The sequence below is a fragment of the Chamaea fasciata genome, unplaced genomic scaffold (assembly GCF_029207755.1).
Source record: "Chamaea fasciata isolate MVZ Bird 193981 ecotype frontalis unplaced genomic scaffold, bChaFas1.0.hap1 SCAF_6, whole genome shotgun sequence".
NCBI classification, from domain to species: domain Eukaryota; kingdom Metazoa; phylum Chordata; class Aves; order Passeriformes; family Sylviidae; genus Chamaea; species Chamaea fasciata.
The window spans coordinates 45,557,604-45,569,655 of NW_027094091.1; the positions used below are offsets into that span (position 1 = coordinate 45,557,604).

Here is a 12,052-nt window from a genome sequence, read left to right on the forward strand (position 1 = left end):
GAAGGCAGGTGACCCCTCATCCTGTCTCCTTGCCCTGGCAAGGCTGGCGTTTGTATTTGCCTTCCATGAAAAGCAACTCACGTGTTGGGGCTGGGGACTTGCAAGGATGATCTCCAGCCTGGATCACTAGGAGATACACCTGCCAGTAGTGACTGTAGCAGCCTCCATGCTGCCAGTTTCCAAAAAACCCTATGGGAGTTGTAGCTCATTGTCTTCCTCCTCTGAAGGAGCAATGCTGAATAACATATCACGTTCAAGGTGTTCATAATTCTCATTATAATCATGCCAGATTCTTTTTGCAGCCAGTCATACTTAAACACCTGCCACCCTTTGGGTAGTGCCTGAAGCCTTCCCAGAAGGGCCAGGCTATGCTTACCACCTTTCCATCCCCTGCTTGCAAGGCCAGCCTGAAGCCACTGTGCACAACTCAAGAAGTTTGTGCAGAGCCCCTTTAAACTCAGGGCAAGTTCTGTCTGGCCCTGTCAATTTGTAGCACCCATGTTACAGATTTGATCCAAAATATCTGTTTTCTGGAACTTTGACTTGGTGTTTACTCTCTTGTGTCCCCAAAGTCACAAGGCTTCATGGCCACAGCATCACAAAGTGCCTCCAGAACAAGTCCTACTTGCTGAAGGATCATCAGCTTGGCTTTAATCACCTTTCATTATGGCCCTCACAATCCTAAATGCTTTTTTCCCTCTTCAGTTATTCACCAGGCTTAAACAATTCTGCAGTTCTCTGTATCATTGGGTTTGAGCAATTTATTCTTAACAGTATTCAGTAATTTGTTTTTTAATCTTGACCTATTAGACTGCATGATAGCATTTTAATTTTATCTAATTTAGCCTATTTTTCTCTTTGGGACATCTCTTCTGCAGTTTAAGGAGTGTTTTTTCACCTGTAATAGATTCCTATGAGGATAGTACAATTCCTGTTTCTAGTTATCCTGGATTAAAATACAAGAATATGACTCCTTTTCTGATTGATACCATGGTTATACTGTTAAAAAGAAGCTCCACCACACAAAGATCTATTGAATCAAGATGTAGGTCACTGGTGAGGACTGATGGAGAAATTATTGTATCTGCAGCTTTAAATGGGATAAAATACCATTCTATATGGACCAAGAGGCTTTAAAAGGATACAGTTTGGTTGGGGTTTTTTTTTGATGAAAAGTGGTCTAATTATTGACCTCCCTGCCTTGACAGAGCAAGACAATACATTTTTCTAAGTTTAACTGTAAAAGCCCAATGATGTGTAAAATGAGCCTTGAGTAAGATTATTAGATGCTATCAGCTTTTCAAAGTGAGTGTGTGACAAGATCTGATAATGCGTTGAGGATCAATGCATCTGTCCTTCTTGCATCTCTGCTCTCCTGGAGAGAAAGCAACTGTCAGACCTAGTGAAGAGATCACAGTTGCTGAGCAACAGTAACAACACAAATATGCTCCTGGCATTGGCTTGGAAGCAGAAAAAAAAATAATCTGTTGAAATAATAACCACTGATAGAAGAGAGAAGGAGCCACATCACACAAACTTACCACAGAAATATTAGCTGCACTCTCCATCAGAAATCCTGCTACAGGTACAATTATCACATGGCAAAGAGTATTCAGAGGACAAATACCACTGGTATGAAAAACATGGAATGAAGTGTGAGAATAAATGAGAAGAGATTAATTTGAGTTCTGTGGAAGTTATCCACAGAAATTACTACATTGCCTAGAAATTATAACGTGACCTAGTAAAACACCAAAAAAATTTCTTCTAGTAAGGGTATTGGATGTTTTAAATAACCCATAAAAAGATCATAATTTGTATTAGATTATGTAGGGCTTTTTCCTAAAGGATCAGTTGCCACCTCAATTTAAGCACAGTAGACTTAATTTAATCAAGCCGCAGGAGCTGTAAACCCTCTGGACTAATAGCTAATTCACATTATTTATCATCTTGATTTTGGGCAATTGCTTGCCATTTTGTAATTTGTGAATTGCAGGCTGATGAACGCAAGCCTCCCAGACCCTAACTCGGTGTTGCTTAAATTCAGAAAGTGGAACTTACTGGACAAATCTCCATATGCAAACCAGCAGGCAAAAACCTAAGTGATCTAATGTAACAAAGAGACAAGATGAAATTATTTCTTTCAGTATTCTTTGTTTGTCTATCCTTAACTACTAGCTTAGAGTAGTGTAAATTAAGAGCTGAAATGACTTCTTTCAAAAACGAAATCAAGCACATGGCTACTTTTCCATTTCGTTATGTACCTTCACTTCCTGCTTTCTTCCCTTCCTGAAATAGCCTGAAAGGGCTATTTCAACAAGAGCAAGTAAATATCTATAATTGCAAATGAAAATGTTAATCTAACATTTACACAGTTCAACAGCTTCAAAGCTGTTTCACTGAATGAATCCACCTTAAAAAGACTTAGAGGCAGGGGGCAAAAACCCAACAAATTGCTACTTCAGTGGGAAAATTTGCAGTGAAACCTTAAATACAGAAACAAAAAATAAAGGGGAAGGGAAAAAAAAATCAAAGTCTCATCATCTACCTAATTCAAACTATTTAGGTGCTCTGTGACTAAGCCAAGGATTACCAGTGATACCATCTCCTTCAGTATGCTGTACCTAAAGAAAGCATCCCTCTTATTAAAAAGAGAAAAAAGTTTAAAGCCAAATAATTCAGGCTTGCATAAATCTTTAATAGGAGCTACCCTTCCAAGATTGGCTGCACTTTCTTTTCTCTGCCCAAGGGAAACACAATATGCCTTAGAAAAGAATAATAGTAACTCCATCTTGTGTGTTATATGATATCTTCCAGTAATCCAGAGGATTTTGCTTTTGTCTCTCATAAACAAAAGGCCACCCATACATTATGTGTCCAGGCTTTTTCAGGCTCCTCACCTTAGCAGGTGACACTCAGGAGATGGATGAGGAATACTTAGCCCACCAGTTGCTGCAGGCAACTTTACTCTCATGGCAATTTAGAAATGGAAAAAATGACCCAAGAAAAAAGCACAGATTCTCCCTGTGTAAGAACAAAGCATTTTTTTTTCACCCTGCAGTTGTCCTGATTTTCCAGAGATCTTTTTAAAAGTTGTGCTACTGGTCTAAAAGGACATGATTTCATGATGTTGTTTTATCTTGAGTGAGGTTTTTTGTTTGTTTCTGCTGATAAAGAAAATTTTCTTTTAAAAAATGTCCATCTCTACAAATTATCTGTAAAAACTAGAGAATGAAAGAACAGTTTAGATGGAAGCTTAAAGCATCAAGATTGGCACTTAACATTTAAGTAAACCACTAGCAACAAATAATAAAAGCCTATTCTGCAAAGAAAATACGTGAGATGCTCAACAAACTATCATAACAATTCATTCAGGAGTGTGGCAAGAAATGTTGTGAAATCTAACAAAGCATCAGTGTCCAAAAGAAGCAGAACAATAAAGAAGGAGGGGTTCGTATCTTTTGAACAGGTGAGGATGGCAACAGGAGGAACAGAGCAGCCCCCAGATGTGTCACCCAGCTGAAGTTTAGGCAAGACATGCTTTGCAAACCCAAGGTTTTTCAGCTAGAAAACCAAAGTGCTCCTTTGGAAACAGGGAGTTTAAGTAGTGCTAGGGCAGACCTGTTCTGATGGCAGGGCACAGGGGCACTGTTTCTGCACTGGACAGGACCTGCTAGGGAGGGTTGCTCCTAGACCAGTCTCCAGGCTACAGGGGCATGTGTGGCCAGATTATAGAATAAAGGAGTCCATTAGAATATTTTAAACCAGTTTGAGTACATATGCTAAGTAGCAATTGGTGTGAAATGAGGCTTCATGGGTCTTTTGTTGACTAGCATTGAATGACCTGTTAAATTTTTAGTGACGGGCACTGGCTATCAGATGGCAGCTAAAGAAATTGAGGCCTGTCACCCTCAGCAGCTTCAGGGCAGGTGCAAATGGGCAATAATTGGCATAGTTTTTCAGGCCAATGACAAAATAAACCTGTGACAATAAATAATTTTGCTACTTAACTGAGCGTGGATGGATTCTGTCTCATTTGACAAATAAAATATAGAAAAGTGATGTCATACTGCAATCTCCAAAGGCTATTGTGAGCTTAGTTACTAACAGCTTCTAATATTCCTAGGAGAAAAAGAGTATCATAATCCAGTTTTGTTATTAAGTATTAATGATGCCACTAAACCCACACCACTAAAAAACTTGGATTGGACTATGTATATCTCACATATTGCTCATAGAATTGTATTTAAACATACACTCTTCCTACAGCACACAGATTTCTCTGGGATATTACATCCACTGTAAATACATGCATCAAGTAAACATATCTCAGGATAGCAAAGGGGAACAAAAATTCCAGGTATTTAGCATGTCAAAACATTCAGTGCTACTGTGAGGATGCATGTAAAAGCATCAGCATCCTACAGCCACAGGCAGCAAGAGTGCAGTGCAGTCTATCCTGCTGCCTCCCACTGCCACCATTTCCCCACGTACTGCCCGTGCCCTCAAACTGCAGCCTCTCCCAAACATCACGCTTCTGCCCTGACTCAGACTTCTGCACTGAAAGGTATCTGGCACATCCTGAGCTGCAGCTGGTGGAGGGAATACAGTGAGGCAATGGTATGTGTGCAAATGCAGTTACAGAGCTGACTTTGTTCCATGGCAGTCCTTGAGCTTTAACGTAATCAAAATTGTGCCAACAGCCTTACTGGGGAAATATGTTACTGAGTGAGTACTGTGAAACAGGCACCCAGAGCTGACCTTTACATCAGCTCTAAGGTGGGTCTCCGAGGAGCCAGCTTTGTATTGTTGCATTGCATAGAGGGGTTTTATGCTTGAACAGTCTGAGATTTCAGGAACATAACTAGGGCTGTAATGGCGACCTGTCTATGAGGATGCCCAACAAGATGTGGGGTTCACAGCTATCAGCATCCACCTCTGCCTGATATATTGCACTGGGCTTTTAGTTCACTATAGTCCTATTAGCCACCAGTAACTGCATCTATTCACACTGAAGTATTGAACTATTCAATATTAACATTTCCAAAAGAAAGTACAAATGTAAATTGATGTTCAAAATGTTTGGAATATCAAGTTTTACATGTTTGGGGCTAATTCCATTAAAGGATTGAAGTATCAGAGAACTGTAGCCTATAACTACTTGTTTAACTCCCATGTTCTTGATCCTCAAGCAGGGCCCATAACTCAAGTCAGGCCTACAGAATGTCTAAACAACCCCTGTGCCATGTATTACTTCTTTAAAGAATTGGTTTTAATACTAGAAATAAAGTGATTGCACTGGACAGTACCAGCATCTCTTGCAGGGAGCCAAGTACATTTCTGCGCCAAAGGCAGAATTAGCTCACCACATCAGCAGAAGCATTTGTAGGACTTAACCTCCTGCCCTCCTACTCTCTACTTTTGCTTCCCCAAATGACATGATGGGGCACTACTTTGGATCAGAGGAATACACTCATTGTGAGGCAATTAAAAGTATGAAGGTCCTGTAAGTGGTTTCAAATGGATCAAGAAAGTGAGTAGTCTCCAAAGTACCTGCCTTTGATGATTACACAGCTTGGGATTCATCTCAAAGTCAGCTGAGCTCTGTATCAGAGGGCATAATTTTATCAGAATGTGAAAAAAAAGCCCTTAAAAAAAAAGTAAAAAAAAATTATCTCTTGGGCAGAAGAAAAGAAACCTCAGAATCAATTAACCTGGAGTTTTCTATACTTGAACAATACTAACCCAACTGACAGAAATCTTTCACTTGCCCAACCCTCTGATCTGTTCTTCTGCCTTGCCCAAGTCCATGCCCTGATAATCCAACCCAGTGTAACCAAAGACTGACCTTGTGAGGCAGACCTGCTGCCCTGTTTGCCGTGTGCTGTTTGGCAGCTAACTCTTCACCTAAGACACACACTATTGCTTTTGTTCCCTGATCGATTGACTGAACCTTTTATAAACAGGAGTAGGGAACTCAAGATTGTCTTGCAAAGGTTCATGGCATGAACCCTTGCATACATCCAGGGATATGCCATTCCACACAGACTTTCTTGCAAACACAAACACATAAATACTTACAGAAAATGTTACTGAGGTGAGTTCATCACTTGCTATTTTTCTGCACTGTTTGTCTTGTTCTTGTATCAACTCCCATTTGTCACAAGAAACCTAGGAGGCACTGCAAGCATTTCAAGGCCAACATGCACAGTGCTGGTTATGTGATAGGCAAGCCACTGACATTACCAGAATACAGGATTTCTCTTACTTTTTAAAAACCATTGTTGTCCTGTATCAAGGAAGCAACTATATTTCATCATACATTAAAAAAAAAAAATTACCAAGGTATCAAAACGAACAAGGTTGTTTATAATGCTTACTGCTCTTTTTTCACCCCTCTCCTTTAATTCCCAAATTTCACTGATGGTTTGCCTGGATTTAAGGGATCAGTGAGTTTAGCCTGCGCACATTCTAAGGGCTAGGAGCCCCTTCCTGAAGAAGCTAAGGTATTCCTTATTGTGATATAGTTACCTAGCAGCCAGTCTAGAAGCAAGATTAGGATGGTAGACCTCACTACATCTGAAGCAGCGTTACTACACTCTTGTAAATATCCTCTGGTGCTGTGTTTTGAGGTTCAAAGCCATGCTATAATGGACAGTGACCTCCTTGGGAAGCTATTTTAGGAGGTTCAGTTTTCTTACTCCTGGCATTGAAAAGAAGTTCCAGTATGGGACTTCAGTACAAAACAGCATCCTCCTTCTTCATGAGAAGCATCTTTTTCATGGAACTGATAGAAATTTCTGGCTTGCTTCATGTCCGGATCCTCACACACCTCTGGTTACTCAGCAAATTTACCATCACTTACACATCACAACACTGTTTTCCATGTTTTTCCACTGCAAGGACCAATTCCTTTATACACTTTATCTGCATCCACAAATGAATTTACCCCACTAGTTTAACAAATATTTTTTCTTTTGATATTTAACACCTTAGAAATTTCCAGTTTGCTAACACTGAAAGAAATACCAAGACAGAATGTTGGCCATTCAAGCTAAACCCAAAGCACAAGCTATTTTGGATCAGGCAATATTTTATTTACTCAGCAAGATAAACCGTTTAATAAGAAGACAATTTCTTTGACCTATTTGCAAAACTCAGGTAGTCCATGACCAGTCAGATGTTTTAATAAAACTTCAGCCAGTCATTTCAAACGACGTAGAGATAACAGTATCTATTAGATATTAGATATTGTTAAACGCTTTGGTTTATCACCTGTGAGGAATGTTCTGTTCAGTGTGAATCATTTTGTGTACCTAAGTACCACTTTCCATTCATTATCAACTTGGTACTTCTCAAAATTTCATGCACTTTTTTTTCCGATTTTTTTTCAGCCAATAACGGTAGATTTATTTTTACTCCACCCAACCGTAGGTCCCATTCCAGAAGAATATTCTCACTGCTGTAAAATCCAAGTTTTTAATTTCTGTGCCAACGGTTTTTATTTTAGAGCTTACATCACTATTTCTAGCACTCTGCTGGCTTTGATATAGTTGGGCACAATTACTCAATGAGCACCTTTAAAAGCTCTCCTTAGCTACATACTGCTTCTACACCCAGCACCAACATCCCTGTAAAAAGCAGTGTCTGAGCAACTGGAATTGTCTTCACCCTCCTTGTGACACCACAGAATTGTGAAGTCAATTAGCTTGGAAAAGACCTCTGAGCTCAAGTCCAGCCTGTGACTGAAAACCACCTTGTCAACCATACCACAGCACAGAGTGCCAGCCACATCCAGTCTTTCCCTTAAGCATCTTGGGGAGGGTGACCACCACCTCCCTGAGCAGCCCATTCCAATGTGTAATCCTTTCTGTGAAACTCCTCCTTAATATCCAACCTGAACCTTCCCTGGTACAACCTGAGGCCATTTCCTTTCTTCCTTTTATTGGATTTCTTTCCAGAGGCCCAGGGTAGTGGGAGTCTGCTCTGCACACAGCCATGCAATTCCTGCTGCACACCTGATTTGAAGGTGGTCTGGCAGTTTTGCTGTAGCTTGGGTTTACCAGCAGGCTTGCAATGCCTGGCAACAATTATTCCCCTGATAACTCAGCTGTAATTATATGGTCTCTCTAGTCTGGTAGAGCAAATTTTTTGGTGGAGATTAGTCCAGGATATTTCAAAAGAAAGAACAGAATACTTGCGGGGCTAGGATCCTGTGGAACTTTTAATAAGACCACCAAATTTTTGGTCCCTTAGAGGTGAATTTTTTTTCCTCCTATCTGAAACCAAAATATTATGTCCTTTAACTTTTTAGATTTTTTTAAAATATCAAGTGCAGAATTCTTCACATTCCTCTAGCTATTTCATCTTTCCATTTCTTCTACTTAACCATAAAATTGTTTCATAACGAGAATTTCCACTACTTTCAATGCCTGTTTACCCCCTCTCCATTATCAGATGCAAACCCATAGACAGAGGTCACTCAATAACATGGGGACACCAGCAGAAACTCTGTAGTTTGGATCCAGGGAAGATATTTAACTGTTGATTTGTCACACTACTTTTTGAAGGCTTTATTTCCCTCTGTATCCTTTTCTAATTGACCTCTCAAGAAGCTGCAAATACCCATGTTCAACATGCACAACCAAAACACCACAGTGTTGTGCATCAGCTGACACAAATTAGGCGAACTTTTTTCCAAGCTTTTAAAAGGTTCCGTCCCCCACAGAAAACCTTGAGTTGCTATTCTGAATGTAATGCAAAACCAGAAGTGGCATGTAGAGCACAAGCAATGTTTGTTTGTCTTGGATGAAAGATCTAATGCTGCAGTATTATCCTTTACAAAGTATTTTTCAACATACTTTTTTTCCTATCTGCGAATCTTCCATAAATCATTGCTGTGATTCATTATACACCTATTAGTTATTTATAACAATAAATTCACAGATTAACATGAGCAGTTTGGGGCTATGAAATATTAAAACCATTTAATAGTTGTATAGCACAAGGAATAAGAGTGCAGTTGTTTGTTCCATAATTGAAAATTAAATGAGGAAATTACAAGCCTGAGAGCAAGCAACACTCCAAATTTTATGTTTTGGGAATCATTTCAACAGACACTTTTGTACCCCAGATAGATGACAAACAAGTCACATGCTCAGAAGTTAATGCCTGCATTGAGAAACTGAATATTTTTCAGATGTTCACAACACTTGGTTGTACTGCATGCCTCCAAGGTTTTCTATATTTAATAAGGCTAAAAAACTGCACTGCAAGCACCAGGTTGACATTCAGCAGGGACTGCTACAGAAACTACCATGTGCAGTTAGAAACAGAGTTACAAGTGGAGCAGCCCAAACCCCAGAGGGTACCTCCAATAGCAGGAAACACAGTGGGTAGGGTGCTGCCAATTCGGCGGCTCTCCTGGGGCAGAGCCAGAATAAGAGCTGGATTTGAGCACTTTGCCCGAAGAAACCCACCCCACAGTGTTTGGGGCAGGCTACAGGGAAGCACTACTGGGAGGGGTTGCACTTGCTGAAACAAAAGCCAAGCACAAACACTGGCTGGGCCAGAAGCCACCCTCTCCCCAGAGAGACAACCCAGACCAAGTACAGGGACACCAGGATACATTTCTCACAGCAGCCTCCCCCATCTTCTAGCAGCAAGACTCCAAAGACACTCACCAGCAGCTGCAGCCCTCCTGGCTGGGTCAGGCATGTTCCCACAGACTTCACACCATTCAGGACTTGGCACAACCACCCAGAATTCAGTTAACTCCTTTTTACATTACATCCCCCTTTATAGAGAATTCTTTCTAAGCACCTTCAAGTTTTAAATTCCCCCACAAGAGTGTTTTCCAGAGAAGCAGATCTCCAGCCTGCTTGAGGCAGCAGAAGTACTTTTTAAGAACCATCCACTCCCCTCTACTTCCCCCACCGGGCAGCTGCCCTAATGCAATAGGGAGCAGGTGCCATCAGGAAGACTGATTGCATAAACCAGTCTCTCCTGACTTGCTCCTTAAAAGGCTTCAGGTGAAGCTTCAGGTAAGCTTTATGCTCTTAATGAATTGCAATCCCTATCAGTGTTTGCTGTTTTGGCTTAGCTAGGTGTACTCAGCAAAGAGAAAACACAATGATAATGAAGTAGCAGTTGGAAGGATCCTGACTGGTGGAAAAATTTCCCTTTGCTTACAGCAGGAGAAAACTGCTCTGGATCTTTTTTTGGTCTATTTTTTTCCCTGCTTTATATAATTCCTACACCTTTATGCCAAGCTAGTACTGCCATTTTCGATGTGGTCAGCCCAGAGTCATGTCAGCTCAGTGGTGATGCTCCCATACTCTCCCACACATGCTAATCAAGAACAAAAGACCGTGCATCTTCTGCAACCCATCTTCTCTTTCATCTTGCAGCCAAGAATCCAGCTGGAAAAAAATCTAGCCTCAACATCAGGACACGGAAAAAATGTGTTTCTAAATGCACCTCTGAGGTGCAGACTCAAGGCATCTACAGAGCCAACAAGTGTTTCTTAGGTGATACTTTCCATATGTTGCCTTCAGGTTAAACCGTAATACCACTACAGCCTGGCCCTAACTGGAGAGCACAGCACAGACAGATAAGCAGTGGGCATCTCTTCAGCAGCGTGGTTTTACATTGCCAAATGCGGCTGTAAGGACCTCAAAGACACCAGGGCAGACTCTGCTCATACCAGGTGTACACTGTGGTAGCCCCTCTGACTTCAGGTGGAGTTATTCCACCCTTTACACGGTATTGTCTGGAGGAGATGGAAACCAACACTGTTGACTCCATCCTTTTACAGAATCATATTTATTGTGGTTGAATGTAAATGGGGTATTCTGCCCTGTTGACTTTAGGAACTGGTTTTCCTGGGCCTATCCAGCTCTGGCTATAGGAGAACTATGATTCTCCCTTTTTTCTCTGTTTAGTTAAGTGGTCAAATTTTTCTATGATCACCCTTAAATATTCAGCATGAAGGATTTCCACACAGCTCATTGTAGTCCTCATGGCAGGTGCAAGAACCACATCCCCCTCCAAAAGTCCTCAGCAGCTTTTGTCAGGAGCAGCTAGGGATCATCCATCTGTCATTAAAGTGTTAATTTGATTCATTAACATAGAAAATATTCAACATTTTCCACTTTGAAGGAGATGGGCTGTGCCGTCCTTTTAATAGAACTCTGCTGGAAATCAAACACAATTTTTATTCAGGGGAATGATTACTGTGTCTTGTTTAATTCTTGCCTAACAAATGTCAGCACTAATGTATTACAGATTATTCAGTCAATTTGATGGTTCCAGGTGAAAGAAAGGAACACAAATCTCTTCTTTTAGTGTAAAAAGGGTCAGCTGGATGACTTCCACTGCAGGAGCCGAGATGAGGCTTGACATGAATCAATCAAGCAGGCTCAATTTTACAGTTATAGTGCCTAATGCCTAAACATGAGCGTATGGGTGAAAATTAGCACCCGATTATGAGCATACATGATCTTCCCTTGGAAGACAATAATATTGGCATTAAGCTTCTCAAGAGGGAAGATGCTGCTGGTTTTTAATATGTCTTAAATTATGTCAGGAAAAACACTGGAACATCACACAAAAGCCACAGTCAGTGTATATTGCTATCTCATAGAGCTGGAGATCTTTACAACAATATTGACACAGGAGCAGGCAAGCAAATGTCAGCCAATATAACATATGAAATACTTAACGTAACCAATTTTCAGCTGTCAATCAGCAGGGAATAATGACTGATGCAAGGAATCAATACACCACAATTGAATTCCAGCTCACAAACTTGTTTCGTTCTGCGCTATAAAAGACTGTCAAATGTCACACCCCAAGAGATGCAACAGGATTCCAAAGATTTATTTATTTCAAGCTCTGAAGTCTATTAGCAATAGTGCTCCTTGTGCTATTGGAAAAAGAGCTTTGATGACATTAAATTTTCAGAAATGACAACTCATTGTATCAGGAGACAACTAGTTATCATTGTATCATATTTCAACAATCTTTCACCATTTTACTAGCAAGTGATTGC

The 12,052-nt window shown here is 40.5% G+C and overlaps 1 protein-coding gene across 3 annotated transcripts in view; it reads right to left on the minus strand.

Moving 5' to 3' along the window:
- FAM241A (family with sequence similarity 241 member A) overlaps positions 1–9,934 on the minus strand; it is a 275,269-nt gene extending 265,335 nt beyond the window's left edge. For all 3 annotated transcript variants that reach the window (XR_010721483.1, XR_010721484.1, XR_010721485.1), the window contains exon 1: positions 9,684–9,934. The gene's annotated coding sequence lies outside the window, so the exon portion shown is untranslated. The remainder of the gene's footprint in view (positions 1–9,683) is intronic.
- Between the last annotated feature and the right edge of the window lie 2,118 nt (positions 9,935–12,052).